Source organism: Balaenoptera musculus, chromosome 20, assembly GCF_009873245.2.
Source record: "Balaenoptera musculus isolate JJ_BM4_2016_0621 chromosome 20, mBalMus1.pri.v3, whole genome shotgun sequence".
Taxonomy (NCBI): domain Eukaryota; kingdom Metazoa; phylum Chordata; class Mammalia; order Artiodactyla; family Balaenopteridae; genus Balaenoptera; species Balaenoptera musculus.
In genome coordinates this window covers 44,369,558-44,392,558 of record NC_045804.1, presented here as the reverse complement: position 1 = coordinate 44,392,558, position 23,001 = coordinate 44,369,558, and the positions used below count along the sequence as shown (strand labels likewise).

Genomic DNA, 23,001 nt, shown 5'->3' with positions numbered 1-23,001 from the left:
CTAGATAACCTGGTCTCTCCTGACTGATACACAACCAAAGCCAAAATCATTCTTTTCCTTGTTCTCTTGAAAAATAGTCGTTCTCAACATATCCTGGCCCCTACCTCTAGTAAACCCCTGACTCCATCAATATTTCCACCGTAGTCTCTCTAAAATCCATCATGTCAACTCTACTCCTTATTTAGACTTCTCTAGCAACCTTATAACCAAACTCCCTACGTGTAATCTTTGCCCATCTATTCTCCACAACTCCAGAGTAATCTTTTTAAAACACAAATCTGATCATACCACACCCCTGCTTTTATATGATTTTCACATCAAATAGGAGCACAGCAAAAATGGCCCTTCAAGAAATGTAAGAGATGCTAGAAATGTTCCATATGTTGTTGTGCACAGTGGCTACATGAGTATATACAGCTGCAAAAATTCAACAAGCTTACACTTAATATTTATACACTTTGCTGCATTAATTATGCCTCAATTAAACAGTTAAAAAGACATGGCCCCTAGAAGGCAGACAGCAGAAGCAAGAAGAACTACAATCCTGCAGCCTGTGGAACAAAAACCACATTCACAGAAAGATAGACAAGATGAAAAGGCAGAGGGCTATGTACCAGATGAAGGAACAAGATAAAACCCCAGAAAAACAACTAAATGAAGTGGAGATAGGCAACCTTCCAGAAAAAGAATTCAGAATAATGATAGTGAAGATGATCCAGGACCTCGGAAAAAGAATGGAGGCAAAGATTGAGAAGATGCAAGAAATGTTTAACAAAGACCTAGAAGAATTAAAGAACAAACAAACAGAGATGAACAATACAATAACTGAAATGAAAACTACACTAGAAGGAATCAATAGCAGAATAACTGAGGTAGAGGAACAGATAAGTGACCTGGAAGACAGAACGGTGGAATTCACTGCTGCGGAACAGAATAAAGAAAAAAGAATGAAAAGAAATGAAGACAGCCTAAGAGACCTCTGGAACAACATTAAACGCAACAACATTTGCATTATAGGGGTCCCAGAAGGAGAAGAGAGAGAGAAAGGACCCGAGAAAATATTTGAAAACATTATAGTCGAAAACTTCCCTAACATGGGAAAGGAAACAGCCACCCAAGTCCAGGAAACGCAGAGAGTCCCATACAAGATAAACCCAAGGAGAAACACGCCGAGACACATAGTAATCAAACTGGCAAAAATTAAAGACAAAGAAAAATTATTGAAAGCAGCAAGGGAAAAACGACAAATAACATACAAGGGAACTCCCATAAGGTTAACGGCTGATTTCTCAGCAGAAACTCTACAAGCCAGAAGGGAGTGGCATGATATACTTAAAGTGATGAAAGGAAAGAACCTACAACCAAGATTACTCTACCCGGCAAGGATCTCATTCAGATTCGATGGAGAAATCAAAAGCTTTACAGACAAGCAAAAGCTAAGGGAATTTCAGCACCACCAAACTAGCTCTACAACAAATGCTAAAGGAACTTCTCTAAGGGGGAACACAAGAGAAGAAAAGGACCTACAAAAACAAACCTAAAACAATTAAGAAAATGGTCATAGGAACATACATATCGATAATTACCTTAAACGTGAATGGATTAAAGGCTCCAACCAAAAGACACAGGCTTGCTGAATGGATACAAAAACAAGACCAATCTATATGCTGTCTACAAGAGACCCACTTCAGACCTAGGGACACATACAGACTGAAAGGGAGGGGATGGAAAAAGATATTCCATGCAAATGGAAATCAAAAGAAAGCTGGACTAGCAATACTCATATCAGATAAAATAGACTTTAAAATAAAGAATGTTACAAGAGACAAGGAAGGACACTACATAATGATCAAGGGATCGATCCAAGAAGAAGATATAACAATTATAAATATATATGCACCCAACATAGGAGCACCTCAATACATAAGGCAACTGCTAACAGCTATAAAAGAGGAAATCGACAGTAACACAACAATAGTGGGGGACTTTAACACCTCATTTACACCAATGGACAGATCATCCAAAATGAAAATAAATAAGGAAACAGAAGCTTTAAATGACACAATAGACCAGATAGATTTAATTGATATTTATAGGACATTCCATCCAGAAACAGCAGATTACACTTTCTTCTCAAGTGCGCACGGAACATTCTCCAGGATAGATCACATCCTGGGTCACAAATCAAGCCACAATAAATTTAAGAAAATTGAAATCATATCAAGCATCTTTTCTGACCACAACGCTATGAGATTAGAAATGAATTACAGGGAAAAAAACGTAAAAAACACAAACACATGGACGCTAAACAATACGTTACTAAATAACCAAGAGATCACTGAAGAAATCAAAGAGGAAATCAAAAAATACCTAGAGACAAATGACAATGAAAACACAATGACCCAAAACCTAAGGGATGCAGCAAAAGCAGTTCTAAGAGGGAAGTTTATAGCTATAGAAGCCTACCTAAAGAAACAAGAAAAATCTCAAATAAACAATCTAACCTTACACCTAAAGGAACTAGAGAAAGAAGAACAAACAAAACCCAAAGTTAGCAGAAGGAAAGAAATTATAAAGATCAGAGCAGAAATAAATGAAATAGAAACAAAGAAAACAATAGCAATGATCAATAACACTAAAAGCTGGTTCTCTGAGAAGATAAACAAAATTGATAAACCATTAGCAAGACTCAGCAAGAAAAAGAGGGAGAAGACTCAAATCAATAAAATTAGAAATGAAAGAGGAGAAGTTACAACAGGCACCACAGAAATACAAAGCATCCTAGGACACTACAACAAGCAACTCTATGCCAATAAAATGGACAACCTGGAAGACATGGACAAATTCTTAGAAAGGTATAACCTTCCAAGACTGAACCAGGAAGAAATAGAAAATATGGACAGAGTAGGAGCAAGATGGCGGAAGAGTAAGGCGCGGAGATCACCTTCCTGCCCACAGATACAGTAGAAATACATCTACACGTGGAACTGCTCCTACAGAACACCCACTGAACGCTGGCAGAAGACGTCAGACCTCCCAAAAGCTGTGTGGATGAAAGGCTCTTGGTGCTCCAGCCAGGCATCACAGCTGTGCCTCTGAGGTGGGAGAGCCAACTTCAGGACACTGGTCCACAAGAGACCTCCCAGCTCCACGTAATACCAAACGGTGAAAATCTCTCAGAGATCTCCATCTCAACATCAAGACCCAGCTTCACTCAACGACCAGCAAGCTACAGTGCTGGACACCCTATGCCAAACAACTAGCAAGACAGGAACACAGCCCCATCCATTAGCAGAGAGGCTGCCTAAAATCATAATAAGGCCACAGACACCCCAGAACACACCACCAGACGTGGACATGCCCACCAGAAAGACAAGATCCAACCTCACCCACCAGAACACAGGCACTAGTCCCCTCCACCAGGAAGCCTACACAACCCACTGAACCAACCTTAGCCACTGGGGACAGATACCAAAAACAACGGGAACTACGAACCCGCAGCCTGTGAAAAGGAGACCCCAAACACAGTAAGATAAGCAAAATGAGAAGACAAAAAAACACACAGCAGGTGAAGGAGCAGGGTCAAAACACACCAGACCTAACAAATGAAGAGGAAATAGGCAGTCTACCTGAAAAAGAATTCAGAATAATGATAGTAAAGATGATCCAAAATCTTGTAAATAGAATAGACAAAATGCAAGAAACATTTAACAAGGACGTAGAAGAACTAAAGAGGAACCAAGCAACGATGAAAAACACAATAAATGAAATTAAAAATACTCTAGACGGGATCAATAGCAGAATAACTGAGGCAGAAGAACGGATAAGTGACCTGGAAGATAAAATAGTGGAAATAACTACTGCAGAGCAGAATAAAGAAAAAAGAATGAAAAGAACTGAGGACAGTCTCAGAGACCTCTGGGACAACATTAAACGCACCAACATTCGAATTATAGGGGTCCCAGAAGAAGAAGAGAAAAAGAAAGGGACTGAGAAAATATTTGAAGAGATTATAGTTGAAAACTTCCCTAATATGGGAAAGGAAATAGTTAATCAAGTCCTGGAAGCACAGAGAGTCCCATACAGGATAAATCCAAGGAGAAACACGCCAAGACACATATTAATCAAACTATCAAAAATTAAATATAAAGAAAACATATTAAAAGCAGCAAGGGAAAAACAACAAATAACACACAAGGGAATCCCCATAAGGTTAACAGCTGATCTTTCAGCAGAAACTCTGCAAGCCAGAAGGGAGTGGCAGGATATACTTAAAGTCATGAAGGAGAAAAACCTACAACCAAGGTTACTCTACCCAGCAAGGATCTCATTCAGATTTGATGGAGAAATTAAAACCTTAACAAACAAGCAAAAGCTGAGAGAGTTCAGCACCACCAAACCAGCTTTATAACAAATGCTAAAGGAACTTCTCTAGGCAAGAAACACAAGAGAAGGAAAACACCTACAATAACAAACCCAAAACATTTAAGAAAATGGGAATAGGAACATACGTATCGATAATTACCTTAAATGTAAATGGATTAAATGCTCCCACCAAAAGACATAGACTGGCTGAATGGATACAAAAACAAGACCCATATATATGCTGTCTACAAGAGACCCACTTCAGACCTAGAGACACATACAGACTGAAAGTGAGGGGATGGAAAAAGATATTCCATGCAAATGGAAATCAAAAGAAAGCTGGAGTAGCAATTCTCATATCAGACAAAATAGACTTTAAAATAAAGACTATTACAAGAGACAAAGAAGGACACAATATAATGATCAAGGGATCGATCCAAGAGGAAGGTATAACAATTGTAAATATTTATGCACCCAACATAGGAGCACCTCAATACATAAGGCAAATACTAACAGCCATAAAAGGGGAAATCGACAGTAACACAATAATAGTAGGGGACTTTAACACCCCACTTTCACCAATGGACAGGTCATCCAAAATGAAAATAAATAAGGAAACACAAGCTTTAAATGATACATTAAACAAGATGGACTTAATTGATATTTATAGGACATTCCACCCAAAAACAACAGAATACACATTTTTCTCAAGTGCTCATGGAACATTCTCCAGGATAGATCATATCTTGGGTCACAAATCAAGCCTTGGTAAATTTAAGAAAATTGAAATCGTATCAAGTATCTTTTCTGACCACAACGCTATGAGACTAGATATCAATTACAGGAAAATATCTGTAAAAAATACAAACACATGGAGGCTACACAATACACTACTTAATAACGAAGTGATCACTGAAGAAATCAAAGGGGAAATCAAAAAATACCTAGAAACAAATGACAATGGAGACACGACGACCCAAAACCTATGGGATGCAGCAAAAGCAGTTCTAAGAGGGAAGTTTATAGCAATACAAGCCTACATCAAGAAACAGGAAACATCTCGAATAAACAACCTAACCTTGCACCTAAAGCAATGAGAGAAAGAAGAGCAAAATAACCCCAAAGCTAGCAGAAGGAAAGAAATCATAAAGATCAGATCAGAAATAAATGAAAAAGAAATGAAGGAAACAATAGCAAAAATCAATGAAACTAAAAGCTGGTTCTTCGAGAAGATAAACAAAATTGATAAACCATTAGCCAGACTCATCAAGAGGAAAAGGGAGAAGACTCAAATCAACAGAATTAGAAATGAAAAAGGAGAAGTAACCACTGACACTGCAGAAATACAAACGATCATGAGAGATTACTACAAGCAACTCTATGCCAATAAAATGGACAACTTGGAAGAATTGGACAGATTCTTAGAAATGCACAACCTACCGAGACTGAACCAGGAAGAAACAGAAAATATGAACAGACCAATCACAAGCACTGAAATTGAAACTGTGATTAAAAATCTTCCAACAAACAAAAGCCCAGGACCAGATGGCTTCACTGGCGAATTCTATCAAACATCTAGAGAAGAGCTAACACCTATCCTTCTCAAACTCTTCCAAAATATTGCAGAGGAAGGAACACTCCCCAACTCATTCTACGAGGCCACCATCACCCTGATACCAAAACCAGACAAAGATGTCACAAAGAAAGAAAACTACAGGCCAATATCACTGATGAACATAGATGCAAAAATCCTCAACAAAATACTAGCAAACAGAATCCAACAGCACATTAAAAGGATTATACATCATGATCAAGTGGGGTTTATTCCAGGAATGCAAGGATTCTTCAATATACGCAAATCAATCAACGTGATACACCATATTAACAAATTGAAGGAGAAAAACCATATGATCATCTCAATAGATGCAGAGAAAGCTTTCGACAAAATTCAACACCGAGTTATGAAAAAGCCCTGCAGAAAGTAGGCATAGAGGGAACTTTCCTCAACATAATAAAGGCCATATATGACAAACCCACAGCCAACGTTGTCCTCAATGGTGAAAAACTGAAACCATTTCCACTAAGATCAGGAAAAAGACAAGGCTGCCCACTCTCACCACTATTATTCAACATAGTTTTGGAAGTGTTAGCCACAGCAATCAGAGAAGAAAAAGAAATAAAAGGAATCCAAATCGGAAAAGAAGAAGTAAAGCTGTCACTGTTTGCAGATGACATGATACTATACATAGAGAATCCTAAAGATGCTACCAGAAAACTACTAGAGCTAATCAATGAATTTGGTAAAGTAGCAGGATACAAAATTAATGCACAGAAATCTCTTGCATTCCTATATACTAATGATGAAAAATCTGAAAGTGAAATTAAGAAAACACTCCCATTTACCATTGCAACAAAAAGAATAAAATATCTAGGAATAAACCTACCTAAGGAGACAAAAGACCTGTATGCAGAAAATAATAGGACACTGATGAAAGAAATTAAAGATGATACAAATAGATGGAGAGATATACCATGTTCTTGGATTGGAAGAATCAACATTGTGAAAATGACTCTACTACCCAAGCAATCTACAGATTCAATGCAATCCCTATCAAACTACCACTGGCATTTTTCACAGAACTAGAACAAAAAATTTCACAATTTGTATGGAGACACAAAAGACCCCGAATAGCCAAAGCAATCTTGAGAACGAAAAATGAAGCTGGAGGAATCAGACTCTCTGACTTCAGACTATATTACAAAGCTACAGTAATCAATACAGTATGGTACTGGCACAAAAACAGAAATATACATCAATGGAACAGGATAGAAAGCCCAGAGATAAACCCATGCACATATGGTCACCTTATCTTTGATAAAGGAGGCAAGCATATACAGTCGAGAAAAGACAGTCTCTTCAATAAGTGGTGCTGGGAAAACTGGACAGCTACATGTAAAAGTATGAAATTAGAACACTCCCTGACACCATACACAAAAATAAACTCAAAATGGATTAAAGACCTAAGTGTAAAGCCAGACACTATCAAACTCTTAGAGGAAAACATAGGCAGAACACTCTATGACATAAATCGCAGCAAGATCCTTTTTGACCCAGCTCCTAGAGAAATGGAAATAAAAACACAAATAAACAAATGGGACCTAATGAAACTTAAAAGCTTTTGCACAGCAAAGGAAACCATAAACAAGACGAAAAGACAACCCTCAGAATGGGAGAAAATATTTGCAAATGAAGCAACTGACAAAGGATTAATCTCCAAGATTTATAAGCAGCTCATGCAGCTCAATAACAAAAAAAAACAAACAACCCAATCCAAAAATGGACAGAAGACCTAAATAGACATTTCTCCAAAGAAGATATCAGATGGCCAACAGACACATGAAAGAATGCTCAACATCCTTAATCATTAGAGAAATGCAAATCAAAACTACAATGAGGTATCATCTCCCACCGGTCAGAATGGCCATCATCAAAAAATCTAGAAACAATAAATGCTGGAGAGGGTGTGGAGAAAAGGGAACACTCTTGCACTGTTGGTGGGAATGTAAATTGATACAGCCACTATGGAGAACAGTATGGAGGTTCCTTAAAAAACTAAAAATAGAACTACCATACGACCCAGCAATCCCACTACTGGGCATATACCCTGAGAAAACCATAATTCAAAAACAGTCATGTACCAAAATGTTCATTGCAGCTCTATTTACAATAGCCAGGACATGGAAGCAACCAAAGTGTCCATCATCGGATGAATGGATAAAGAAGATGTGGCACATATATACAATGGAATTATTACTCAGCCATAAAAAGAAATGAAATGGAGGTATTTGTAATGAGGTGGATGGAGTTAGAGTCTGTCATACAGAGTGAAGTAAGTCAGAAAGAGAAAAACAAATACAGTATGCTAACACATACATATGGAATCTAAGGGGGAAAAAAAAAAAAAAGGTCATGAAGAACCTAGTGGCAAGATGGGAATAAAGACACAGACCTACTAAAGAATGGACTTGAGGATATGGGGAGGGGGAGGGGTGAGATGTGACAGGGTGAGAGAGTGTCATGGACATATATACACTACCAAATGTAAAACAGATAGCTAGTGGGAAGCAGCCGCATAGCACAGGGAGATCAGCTCGGTGCTTTGTGACCACCTAGAGGGGTGGGATAGGGAGGGTGGGAGGGAGGGAGATGCAAGAGGGAAGAGATATGGGAACATATGTATATGTATAACTGATTCACTTTGTTTTAAAGCAGAAACTAACACACCATTGTAAAGCAATTATACTTCAATAAAGATGTTTAATAAATATATAAATAAATAAATAAAATAAATTTTAAAAAAAAAGAAAAAAAAAGAAAATATGGACAAATCACAAGTAATGAAATTGAAACTGTGATTAAAAATCTTCCAACAGGGGCTTCCCTGGTGGTGCAGTGGTTGAGAGTCTGCCTGCTGATGCAGGGGACACGGGTTCGAGCCCTGGTCTGGGAAGATCCCACATGCCGCGGAGTGGCTGGGCCTGTGAGCCACAACTGCTGAGCCTGCGCATCTGGAGCCTGTGCTCCGCAACAGGGGAGGCCACGATAGTGAGAGGCCCACGCACTGCGATGAGGAGTGGCCCGCGCTTGCCACAACTGGAGAAAGCCCTCGCACAGAAACGAGGACCCAACACAGCCAAAAATAAATAAATAATTAATTAATTAATTTTAAAAAAAATCTTCCAACAAACCAAAGTCCAGGACCAGATGGTTTCACAGGTGAATTCTATCAAACATTTAGAGAAGAGCTAACACATCCTTCTCAAACTCTTCCAAAAAACTGCGGAGGGAGGAACACTACCAAACTCATTCTATGAGGCCACATCACCCTGATACCAAAACCAGACAAAGATACTCCAAAAAAGAAAATTACAGACCAATATCACTGATGAATATAGATGCAAAAATCCTCAACAAAATACTAGCAAACAGAATCCAACAACACATTAAAAGGATCATACACCATGATCAAGTGGGATTTATCCCAAAGATGCAAGGATTCTTCAATATATGCAAATCAATCAATGTGATACACCACATTAACAAATTGAAGAAGAAAAACCATATGATCATCTCAATAGATGCAGGAAAAGCTTTTGACAAAATTCAACACCCATTTATGATAAAAACTCTCCAGAAAGTGGGCATAGAGGGAACCTGCCTCAACATAATAAAGGCCATATACGACAAACCCACAGCAAACATCATTCTCAATGGTGAAAAACTGAAAGCATTTCCTCTAAGATCAGGAACAAGACAAGGATGTCCACTCTCACCACTATTATTCAACATAGTTTTGGAAGTCCTAGCCACGGCAATCAGAGAAGAAAAAGAAATAAAAGGAATACAAATTGGAAAAGAAGAAGTAAAACTTTCACTGTTTGCAGATGACATGATACTATACATAGAGAATCCTAAAGATGCTACCAGAAAACTACTAGAGCTAATTAATGAATTTGGTAAAGTTGCAGGATACAAAATTAATGCACAGAAATCTCCTGCATTCCTATACACTAATGATGAAAAATCTGAAACAGAAATTAAGGAAACACTCCCATCTACCATTTCAACAAAAAGAATAAAATACCTAGGAACAAACCTACCTAGGGAGACAAAAGACCTGTATGCAGAAAACTATAAGACACTGATGAAAATAATTAAAGATGATACCAACAGATGGAGAGATATACCATGTTCTTGGATTGGAAGAATCAATACTGTGAAAATGACTATACTACCCAAAGCAACCTATAGATTCAATGCAATCCCTATCAAATTACCAATGGCATTTTTTACAGAAATAGAACAAAAAATCTTAAAATTTGTATGGAGACACAAAAACCCCAAATAGCCAAAGCGGTCTTGAGGGAAAAAAACGGAGCTGGAGGAATCAGACTCCTTAACTTCAGACTATACTACAAAGCTACAGTAATCAAGAGAATATGGTACTGGCACAAAAACAGAAATATAGATCAATGGAACAAGACACAAAGCCCAGAGATAAACCCATACATCTATGGTCAACTGATCTATAACAAAGGAGGCAAGGATATACAACGGAGAAAAGACAGCCTCTTCAATAAGTGGTGCTGGGAAAACTGGACAGCTACATGTAAAAGAATGAAATTAGAACACTCCCTAACACCATACACAAAAATAAACTCAAAGTGGATTAGAGACCTAAATGTAAGACCGGACACTCTTAGAGGAAAACATAGGAAGAACACTCTTTGACATAAATCACAGCAAGATCTTTTTTGATCCACCTCCTAGAGTAATGGAAATAAAAACAAAAGTAAACAAATGGGACCTAATGAAACTTAAAAGCTTTTGCACAGCAAAGGAAACCATAAACAAGATGAAAAGACAACCCTCAGAATGGGAGAAAATATTTACAAACGAATCAACGGACAAAGGATTAATCTCCAAAATATATAAACGGCTCATGCAGCTCAATATCAAAGAGACAAACAACCCAATCCAAAAATGGGCAGAAGACCTAAATAGACATTTCTCCAAAGACGACATATGGATGGCCAAGAAGCACATGAAAAGCTGCTCAACATCACTAATTATTAGAGAAATGCAAATCAAAACTACAATGAGGTATCACCTCACACCAGTTAGAATGGGCATCATTAGAAAATCTACAAACAACAAATGCTGGAGAGGGTGTGGAGAAAAGGGAAACCGCTCGCACTTTTGGTGGGAATGTAAATTGATACAGTCACTATGGAGAACAGTATGGAGGTTCCTTAAAATACTAAAAATTGAATTACCATATGATCCAGCAATCCCACTCTTGGGCACATAGCCAGAGAAAACTATAATTCAAAAAGACACATGCACCCCAATGTTCATTGCAGCACTATTTACAACTGCCAGGTCATGGAAGCAACCTAAATGCCCATCGACAGATGAATGGATAAAGAAGATGTGGTACATATATACAATGGAATATTACTCAGCCATAAAGAAGAACCAAATTGGGTCATTTGTAGAGACGTGGATGGATCTAGAGACTGTCATACAGAGTGAAATAAGTCAGAAAGAGAAAAATATCGTATATTAACACATATATGTGGAACCTAGGAAAATGGTACAGATGAACCGGTTTGCAGGGCAGAAATTGAGACACAGATGTAGAGAACGTACGTATGGACACCAAGGGGGGAAAGCGGTGGCGGGGTGGGGGTGGGGGGTGATGAACTGGGCGATTGGGATTGACATGTACACAATGATGTGTATAAAACTGATGACTAATAAGGATCTGCTGTATAAAAAAATAAATAAAATTAAATTAAAAAAAAAAAAGATATGGCCCCAAAGTAGTTTTTCAGCTTCATTTTACTGAATTTCCATCCCAAACCACGTAAATAGCCTATAGCCACAAACTATTACTTATTACATTCTTAGACATTGATCTTTCATGCTCTCAGGTATATAATTCCCTTTCCATTCCTACTTTTCTTCAAGGCCCATATAAAACTGCACTCCCTTAGGGGTCATTCCACCTAAACATCCCTTGACTTTACTTCACTTGTCTGATGACAGCTCTTTGTACCTTAGTATTCACTACACCAGTGAGTCTCAATAAGAGGTGATTTTACTCCCCAGGGGACTTTTGGCAATGTCTGGAGACATTTTTAATTGTCACAACTGGGGAGAGGGAGTGCTTCTGGCATCTAATGGGTAAAGGCCAGGGATGCTTCAAAATACCTTATAATACACAGCACAAATCCGCACAACAATGAATTATCCTACCTAAAATGTCAGTACTGCCATGTTTGAGAAACTTTGCTTTGCATTATTGTATGATGTATTTATTTGCAAGTCCATATCCCTGCTAAACTGAAAAAACAGGAGATTAAATCGTACTCATTTCTGTATCCCAGCACAGTATCTAGGAAATAGCAGTCAAAAATGTATAATAAATAGATGTGTCATCACTGAACCTATTTTGATAAGCACAGCGCCTAGAATGCAGCACTCAAAAGATACATGATAAGTACATGTGTTATTACTGAATCTTATTTTGATACTAAAGCTATGTAGCATACTGGTTAAACTGGTAGTCTTTAAATTCAAATTCCATCAATCACTATTTTGATTTGGTGTTTTCATAGTACATACCAACAGGTCATAAATTATAACCTATGTATCTCAAAGTGTTAAACTGAAATTGATTTCTATATTAAGCTTAAACCAAATATGAGTAAACCAAATAGCTTAATGACTATGCTTCAAAAGGATTTAACAAAGAACACTTTTTCAAAAAAACAAAATGTTTTAATCTCATATCACAATGCCACCTGAATGAGATAAAGTAGAATAATAGATACTAAAATTTGGGATACCATTTCACCTAATATTAATCCAATATAATTCATGTTAAAAAAACAGAATGGTGGTGTATCTTAATATATTAATTGTCAAAAACAATTAGACAGTTTTTATATTATTTAATAAACATTTCGTACCTCAAAAGCAGAACCATTATATTGTTAATGACTGGATTTACCACCTCAAAGATAATCATAAAACGCATTTTCGATGTTTGCTTACTGTATCTATTTCACCATTCCTCCCCTAATATATTTCATGCCATCTCCAGGAAGGTTGAAAGAAAATGTGTATTTACAAGGCTCTTAAATTAACCAGATGCCTTGTTAAACTTAGTTGTTTAGAGTAGACAGACTGTAAATGTTAGGAGACTAAGTCTCCAACTTAAATTTTTGAGAGAATGATATATTATTAATACATCTACATTTCAAATCTGATAAATAAAAATGAAAGTTCTTTATTTGATTCCTATCTAAGGTTCTCAAAACATTTAACTTCCGACATAGGTTCATTCTTGTTGACTGAAAAAAAAATTGCAAAAAAATCACATTTGGTCTTCCTTAAAGACACAAAATCTAATTCACTTCTGATACTGAAACTACTAAATGCAAAAAGAAAACAAAAAACAAAATTTAAAAAGCCCACCACCCTTATCATTTATTTGATTATTAAATAATAAACAACACCTATTTCATATGTATTCAACCAGAGAAAGAAAAAAATTCATTTGGTAACAATGCATTATTTAGGATTTTGGTATAACATCATTTACTACAGGAATAAACTCTCTTGTGAAACTTATTCTTCTAATTTATCAAATTATCTAATACATATTACAAAAACAAAATTCGTGTATCAATATTTTTGTTTTCCCCTAAAACCATGCTATTCTTGAGTAGTGGACCTCTCCAACCAATTTACCATACATTTGTATGCATATGCATAATCAGTTCAATCAAAATGTCACATAAAAGAAAGAAAGAAATATCCAAATTCTATACTTTCTGTTGCTAGCATTCAAGTTTCTCTACTACAGAACATTTCTTTCCTAAATAGAAAATTTTCACATCTTTTCCTTAAAATCTTTTTACTCTTGATTTAAGTTTTATGGCATTATTTCATAGAACTGAACTTTCACACATAATACACAAAAATATTTTGTATCTAAAGATAAAAGGATCTTTTCATTACGGTATTTTCAAATTACTTGTGCTTTTCTGGGTAATGGAAAAATTATCATCACTAACAAGCACATATGTCAAAGTAAAGGATCTGAAAGTGAGCACATCATACTGTGCCCCCAGGACTCAGAACCCTTGAATTGTAAGAAACAAAACCAAGTGAAATACTGTACTCCTATAATGTGATGTTCCCTATAAAAAACATCACAATCATCACCTACCATTTACACAGCATGAGCTTACTTAAATGCAGTATATTAAATACTGTAACACATACTATACAGAGTGCAAAAGTGAAGAGTAAAGTTTCCTTAGCAAGTACCATTATAGGTTAATAAGTAATTTTAGTCTTTACAATCAAAGATATGGATGCTTTTGGCAAAGAGACAAGCTTTTCCAATTTTGAGTGACACTAAATTCCCAAGTGTAAAAAAGGAAAAACCTTGACCTTGTTTAGTAATGCTGTTCATCAACTTTTTCTAAAACCTTTCTCAGCTTCAGTGGAAATAAACTGGAAAAAATCAATCCAAAATACAAACTAGAGACTCGTAACTACCACCATAAGTGAACTAAAAACATCAACCAATGGGGCTTCCCTGGTGGCGCAGTGGTTGAGAATCTGCCTGCCAATGCAGGGGACACGGGTTCGAGCCCTGGTCTGGGAAGATCCCACATGCTGCAGAGCAACTAAGCCCGTGTGCCACAACTACTGAGCCTGTGCGTCTGGAGCCTGTGCTCCGCAACAAGAGAGGCCGCGATAGTGAGAGGCCAGCGCACCTCGATGAAGAGTGGCCCCCGCTTGCCACAACTAGAGAAGGCCCTCGCACAGAAACGAAGACCCAACACAGCCAAAAATAAATTAATTAATTAATTTAAAATAATAATAATAATAATAATAATACTCCCTCACTAAAAAAAAAAAAAAAAAAAAAGCCTGCATGGGTCCTGATAAGTTGAGAGAGACCATCTGAGACTCATTCCCTCACTCTGTTCTTAAAAAAAAAAAAAAAAAATCAACCAAAATATAAGGATATCATTAGATGTAATGCACTGAAGCACACTGAAATTTTTAAAATATACTTAATATACTTATTTAATACATTTAAAAAGCCACATAATAAACCTTATTAAAATATATATTGCAATTAATAGTTTAAAATTAAATCTACATATGACTCAAATAAAAATAAAAGATATTTTCTTATTATGTTCCAAATAAAGTTTTCTTTTTTTAAAATAAATTCTGCAATTCATGAGAAATTGCCCTCACATACATAAGACGTGGCATTAGAGCATGTGATAACATGCTCCCCAATATAAAAACCTCATAAGTTATCATCATACCCAAAACTGCTGGTATCCTGCCCAGGACCTATCAGTACCCCACAAGCTTTGAGACCTAGGAAAGTAAATATGTGCAACATAACTAACAAATAGACTAGAGACTAGAATCAGGAGAGACTGAAAGGAGAATTGTTGAAAGAAAAAGAAAAAACAAGCATATTCATACTTCAGAAATATGCGGTTAGAAGTAAAAAGCATGAGTTCAAAAAGAAACTTCAAAAAAATTTATCTGTGTACCCAGAACACATATAAATAAAGCCCAAAAAAGTTTCCCATTACAATGCTCACCCTTACTTACACAACACACTCTAGTATTCCCCATTATTTTTTATTTAAAAAAATTGGTGTTGTGACCCAGTACATTGAATTGACAAGTCACTAATGGGTCACAACCTAAAGTTTGAAAAGCACTGGCTTAGAGGAACTGACAACCACAGGAAGATCCTTGCTTTCCTCTGAATATCTAGTTTGAGAAAACTATTTAGGAAGTGGAAAAAGTGAGAAGACAGAATTCCTCCAGGGCAGGGACCAAACCCTATTGGCACATAATCATCACAACGTTTGCTGAATTAATATATTGTGGAATATAAAGCACTTTCAAGATGAGACATATCTACAAAACATACCTAAAAAAAAGGCTTAGGAGAACATGAGTACTTTGGATTCCCTCAAAGCCAGGGATGGTGAAAAGAGTTCCAGGAAGTATAAGTATGATACCAAAAGACTTAAATAAACAAACGAAGTACCAAAGGGGAAGGAAATTTTGTTCTTTAGGAGAGGTTTTACATCCAGCAAAGGAAAAAGAAAATCTCTCATAGAACTACATAGTAGTCCATTGCGGGTACAAAAAAGTTTGTAAGCTACCCTTGGTTAGAAATTCGAACCATTTCTTTAAAAAATATACGTTGAGCTCCAAATGTATAAATCCAACTTCAAATCTAAATTATGGAATGTAATTCATTCTTAAATATTAGACTCATTATCTTCATTTGTAAACATTTATTAAGTGGCTAATATGTGACAGCCAACAACATACTGGGTGCTTACTATGTATCAAGCAATACGTTAAGTACTTAACAAGGATTATCCCATTTAAACCTAGCAACCTTATAAAGTAGGCATTATTTTCATTTTATAGACAGGGAAAGTGAGGCTTAAAAATGTTACATAAAGAAGTTACACAGCTAATAAATGGTAAAATTAAGATATATTAAGTGACAGTTGTATTACTGGTAGCTGCAGATCCGAATATTTTGTTCCATTCCAGTATTTGTTGATGTTTTTCTCAGAAACTAAACTTTGCATGTCTTTCTAAATGAAGTAATTCATCTACTTCTGAATCTGCACAACACTATCATATTGAATAATTTTATCAAAAAGAAAAATCAGCCCCTTCTCAGCTTTAAAGATAAGTTAGAGGCCAATTAAATGTAGTTATGCTTATATAACAAGGTCACTGCTACTGGCATTTTTAACAGGCTATATATTAATTATGCAAAGTACCTAGTAACCTGTACTTTTATTAACTTTATTTACATGCCATGTAAATTTTTTATATTGTGAAAAACCTTTCCACCTTTTATGGGCCGCTTAATTTTGTCACTAGGTAGGAAAATGCAGCCTTAAACTGTATTTCAGAACAAAAGTCTGCTTCTAGCACAAACAGAAGAGACTGATATAGAGATAATTGTTACCAAATGTTGAAAGAACATCCCAATTGAAAGTAATTGTTTCTAGCCCCTCCACACAACATTTAAATTCATGTGCATTTTTTAAGAAGGTATGAAACACTTCAATGATATTAAATATCAATTTTTATCATTAAAATTAAAATATTTTAATCCAATATAATGGAATGAATAGAGGTTTGTATCTTTTACACTTACATTTTTAGAATCTGAAATCTTGAAGAATATAAAAAAATAATCCAGCCATGAACAAGTACAGAAACTTAAAGGCAGACGAACATACGCTGGCACTCTGTTTAATGGAACAATCTCAATTTTATGCAAGACTTAACTACAGAATTGACACTTTTTAGAAGAAATGCATTCATATATGATCCTGAACTCAACAGCAGCCCTTAACTTATACATACAAAAAAGCTCCTAATTTCTAAAAGGTTAAATCAGTATGAGTACAATTATTACAACAGACTACTGATAACCAAAAAGATACACAGAGGAGAAATAAAATGATTTTAATATACAGAGCGGTCAAATGAAAAACACAGAATTTATTTCCAGGTAATTCGAATAACAGATTAATCTCAAATCTAATCTCAATGCCAACAGTTGGCCCCCTAGATAACTTCTGGATTTACTAAGTATTCATATCTACTAAGTACCAGCAAATTCTTAAAATAAATTAACACTTTTTATGGTTAGTTAAAGAGTATTCAGTCCTAGTATTCTGTAGGTAATCAGTTTCTTTCTTACTAGTGGGATGGCATCATAGCATGGGACCAAATATCACGTATATACCTTGATATAAAGAAAACTTGTTTTATATTAACATGGTCAGTTAACTGCCACATCTACAGTTCTCCCAAAATATATATTACAGAAAATACAATAATTATTTTCTATTCAGTTCACTCATACTTTTGGTCCTGTATATTGCTGTATTTCTTTAAAACCTCTCAGTTTAAATCTGTTTGAGAAACTATCCTTTAATTTGGAAGGAAATTTAGTTACTGTCAAGATAATCCTAGACTATACAAAGCCTTTAAACCCAATTGATTCTTAGAAATTCTTCCATCTATAAAACATGAGAATTATAACCAAATTAACAAATCAGATATCAGAATGCCAAAAATTAAGTCACTAAGAGGGAATTCAGAGAATCAGTTGTGAAAGAACAGGAAGTGATGTACACTGCCATTTTGTAGATAACTATTTAGAAACCCAAGAGGTACCATATAATCTGGAATCAATTAACTCAGACTAACACCTCTTAGTTTCTCTTTCTGACAGTGGCATCAGAACTCACCTGCAATAACCTGCAGACAGTTTTTCCTTAATAATGAATTTGTCTAATTGGTCATGAACATAGTTTTACCACCTTTAACAGAATTCCTACCAGCTATTGAAAAGGGTTTCTTCATAGTTGTTCTAAAGAGTACCTCTTAGTTCTAGCATGTTGATATATAGCAAGTAGTTTACCTATATCCAGTGTACACCCTTAATTTTTGTAGCCCTTATTGATAAATCCCCTCTGCCTGCACCTTTCCAAGACAAAAACAGTCACTTTTTACTGAGCAGTATGCTTGGGTTTATACATGCTAGTATATATGAATTAATTATCAACAAGCCATAACACAGGAATTAGACTTTACCTCACAATTTGCCAAAGAGGGGAAAACCACACACCACAACATGCAGCTTTGTGCCATGAAATAAAGATTCAAATGAGAAGTGCTGTTTAAGTTAAAATGAGTTCAGATAAAAATCAAAAGAGAATAAAGAAAATAAGGAGAATTCCATTTGCTGAGGAAAAATAATAAAAACTGATTTAACATACCATTAATGTGTCTCCCTCTATCAAAATCATGAAATAACATGAAAGAAACTAAATTAATGCTTAACACTACTACTACTAACATCTTTAAATACCTGTCTTAAAAACAGGTTTCAAAATGCAACAAACACACCAAAAAAGCTCTGATGGACAATGTAATATGCAGATGGCATTTGGAAGTATTTAAAAACAAGTCACCCACTAAGTAAAGCTTAAACACCAAATACAACTTGCTAGTAAAATGTCAAGACATGATCTCTGTAGTCATCTTCATCACTGTGTATAAAAGTTATTTAATTATATGAATATTCATGTACGGAACATTTTTAAATCACTTCATCAGTAACTCTAAATACTTAAAAGAAAAAAGTATCAACTGCAGATTTCAAGACTACTCTTTGGTCACAAGAACTTGGCAACACACTTCCAGAATGTTAATTTTTTTTTAATTTATTTCTACTCTACTGAACAAAACCAACAAGTACTACTGTAAACCAGATAAGATAATTTGTTTTAAATAAATATGACATGAAGCAAAAGAAGTGGAAAAACGACTTACTGACTACAGAATATAGATCCTATCACAATATCATTAGGCAAATTAACCTTTATTAATTTTTATTACATTAAGAAACAAGGCATTTGCAACAGAAAGATTTGTAACCTAATCATTTTTGGAAAATTCCGATTTCAATGTATACAAAATAGTATTAACCCTAAAAATTCACAGCTCAGGGAGAAGGAATGTCCATCAGACAGCCTGTCTGTATACAATAATCTTTAATAATTCTTCAAGAACTACAAAAGTCATAGGAAGAAAAAAAAAAAAAGAGGGAAATGAGGGAGTACAAAATTATTTTATTTTAATCCTAATGAAAACCCAATATGCTCACACACAAAAAAAGTCAACCCACTGTTTTTAAAAGAGACATCAAAACTGTTCTAACATGGCAGGGTCTCTCTTGAGAGGCCGTATCCCACCAACAGTAACAGACATACTTCCCAGGAACAGATTTCAGGGGAAGAGTATTAAACCAGTACAGTTATCGATTTAAAACCAAAGGAAAAGGGGTAACCTTTCTAAGGAAAGCGCCATTACTTCCCTCTCTTGCTCCCCCTCCCTTCAGTGTCTACACAGGCCTGTGTATGAAGAAACTGCCTTGGACTTCTGCAGCACTGCAGTAGACTAAAGGATGGGGAAGGGTAGGGGGAGAGAAACGCTTCCATCACCCCTAGAGAAGAGGGGTATAGATTTCCCGAGCGGGGAGGGAGGGTGGGAATCCACCCAGTAGACTACCCAGAGCAGTCTCCCTTCCCAAGAATTCACAGACACTACAAAGGAGGAGAGGGAGGAGCAGAGGAATCAGAAAGGAAAGGGACCTCGCGCCTTTAAATCGAGGTGCACATCAACCCAGTCTCCCTAGGAGGGCCACACCTTCCTCGAGACATCCTCTTCTACCACCCCTTCCGGTAACCCTCAGGAAAGAGGAATGTAATTGCTCTTGCCCCTCAAAACGGGAGGGCGCCCAGCTCACCAGCTTCTTCACCCCACCCACAGAATCACAGACCCTCCTTGTCTCCCTCCCCCACCCCACCCCCACATCCCTTCTTCCGCGCAGCGGCCAAAGTGGGCCGAATTTCCCCGCCCCCTCCATGTCTCCCTTTCCCAAGGCAGAGGTGCCCTTACCCTTTCGCCGACAGGTCTGGGGCGGAGTAGGCAGCTGCAGCCCCCTGCAGCGCTTGAGTAGCCGCTACACTGGAGGGCGAGGAGTGAGGAGGAGGAGGGGGCCAGGCGACAGACCGCCGCCCCCCCCCCCGGAGCCCCAGCAAGCCGCCCAGCCCAAGCTCTGCGACAAGGGGCGGCGGGTTGGGGGGGGGGGCGAAGGGACGACCGGGGTCGAGGAGGCGCCCTCAGCGCTTGGACTCAGCTAAGATGGCGCGGGGAAGTGCCGGGAGCCGCCGCCGCCGCCTCGGGGAACCGGCCCGGGCCTCGGCCGCCTCCCGTCCTCACACAGCCGAGGCCCTCTCGGTCCCCCGCCGCCGCCCCTCGGCGGGCGGGCCCACGCACAGCCCTCAGCCACCACCACCCCTGGGAAGGGGGCGCTCACAAAGGGAAGAGAGGCCCCGGGCCGGCCGGCCGGCGGGGCGGGGTCCCCAGGGGCTGGAGGCCTCAGAGGTTCGCGGGTGCCTCGCGCTCTCGGCCCGCGAAGGGCGCAGGCAAGCAGGACCCCTCCTCTCTCCTTAGGCAGGCGGCGGCACCGACTCACTCTCTTTGCCACCCTCCCTCTCTCTCTCCGAGCCCTGAAGCCACAGAGCCCGGCCGCTGCCCAGATTCCCCCCCTTCCCAGACACCACTCCCCTCCTCCCGACAGTCATCCCCGTCTCCAATCTCGCGAGATTTCCCGCCTGACAGGCTCGACCCTGCGCGAGACAAGACTGCGTACGCGTGCACGCCCTCACGGGAGCGCGCGAGCGCTTACACTGGGCGGAGTCTCCCTAGTGGCCCAGAGTTCCATTCTTTCTGTCCCGCCCGGGCTCGCTCACCTGGCGGAGCCCTTCTGCTACGTGGGCGTCAGGTGCATTCATTTCACCCTGAAATCTAAGAAAGAAGAGCTTATCTGCTCTCCTCCTCCTTTGCTTTTGCCACTCCCAAAATATCCGTACCCCCCCCATAACCCTGCGAATGAGAAGCTTGCCCTGACATGTTGAATAGCCCCCTTCTTACACACCTTACTTCAACCCCTCCGTGGAACTCAGAGGTAAGCTGGTCAGCGTAATCAGTATATAATTGAGTTTTTCAGATTCTAAACGTTTATAATAATTTTAGGAACGGTAACAAGAGTTGGAAATACCGAGCTAAACCAGCCTATAGTTAGCGATGGTAGGAAAGGGACAAATTCTTGAAAAGTTTTTGTGGACTGAGTAGGTTGAGTAACAAGAGCAGTAAACAAACTAAAGAGTTCTAAAGGAAGAGGTAGTGCTTCTCATTTTTTTTAATGAAAAACATTTTTTTTTAGGGGAAAACCCCTTCAGTGGGCCACAAAGAGAGAAATTTTATTCAAGAACCAAAAGGTATGCCTAAGGTGCAGTCATAAAAAGTCTTGGTTCTTCAATCAATAAAACTGAGATGAATAGATCTGTTGTGTGGGACTTGTGAGTGAAAATGTACACCAGAACAGTTGTTGGAAGTTACAGTAAACTAGGAGAGTACATTGGCTGTGATCAGAAAAAACAAGTTCTCTGCTTCAGCCGGATGTACATGTAATTTGTTCTAAATGTTCCCTCTCCTAGTAAGGGTCCTTGCTTTGCAAGTCAGTCAGTCATTACTCTTTTCACCTATATCGTCAACCATTCTCAAATGGCAACTTCCCCTCAGCATTAAAAACAACAACAACAAAAAAACAAAATTAAAAAAACAAGCCCTAGTTTCTCCTTCTCTGAGGGGAAAAGAAAAATTATGATCTTCACCTCTCCTGTCCTTCACAGACAAAGTGTTGGAAAAGTTGTCTATCATCCCACCTCCACAGAAAATTAAGAATTTGATCTCGCCAAGGTCAAGAGTGTCCTCCTAGTTATGTCTAGTGGAGTATTCATTTTAATCCCTTCCTTCTTGACATCTACAATACTTGACACAGTTGATACTCCTTCCATCTTGAAACTTGTGTTCCTCTTTGGCTTTTCAGCACCACTCAAAACCAGTTTATCTTGTACCTTACTGTCCCTGAAGCCCCTCTTCCTCCACCCACTCCTTAAATGATGCCCCTCCAGTCCTGATCCCATCTTCTGAAAGTGTTACAGCAAGAATGTTCTGGTTACTTCATATATTTGGGAATGGAAAGAGATTCATGCTTTACCATAGTATTTGTTCTTAATTTTTTTATAGAAAATTTCACACATACAAAAAAAGGAGTCAGATAGAATAGTAAACCATGTGTCTATCATCCAGCTTCAGCTGTTATCACACTTTATCAATCTTGTTTCACCTATTCTCCCACAACCTTTCCCCTCACCCCATGTACTTTTAAGTAAATCTCTAATAAACCATCATAACATTTCACCTGTAAATATGCACTTTAATACGTATCTCTAACAAATACTTTTGTTGTAACATAACCGTGATTTCATTATCACACCTTTACAATACTTCCTTAATATTATTTAATACCCAATCCATGTTCAGTTTTTCCCAAT

The 23,001-nt window shown here is 37.8% G+C and overlaps 1 protein-coding gene across 4 annotated transcripts in view; it reads right to left on the bottom strand.

Annotated features, from left to right (window-relative positions):
* The window catches only part of TAOK1 (TAO kinase 1), a 168,181-nt gene extending 147,041 nt beyond the window's left edge, over positions 1-21,140 (bottom strand). For all 4 annotated transcript variants that reach the window (XR_005018012.1, XM_036838324.1, XM_036838323.1 and 1 more), the window contains exon 1: positions 20,498-21,140. The gene's annotated coding sequence lies outside the window, so the exon portion shown is untranslated. The remainder of the gene's footprint in view (positions 1-20,497) is intronic.
* Between the last annotated feature and the right edge of the window lie 1,861 nt (positions 21,141-23,001).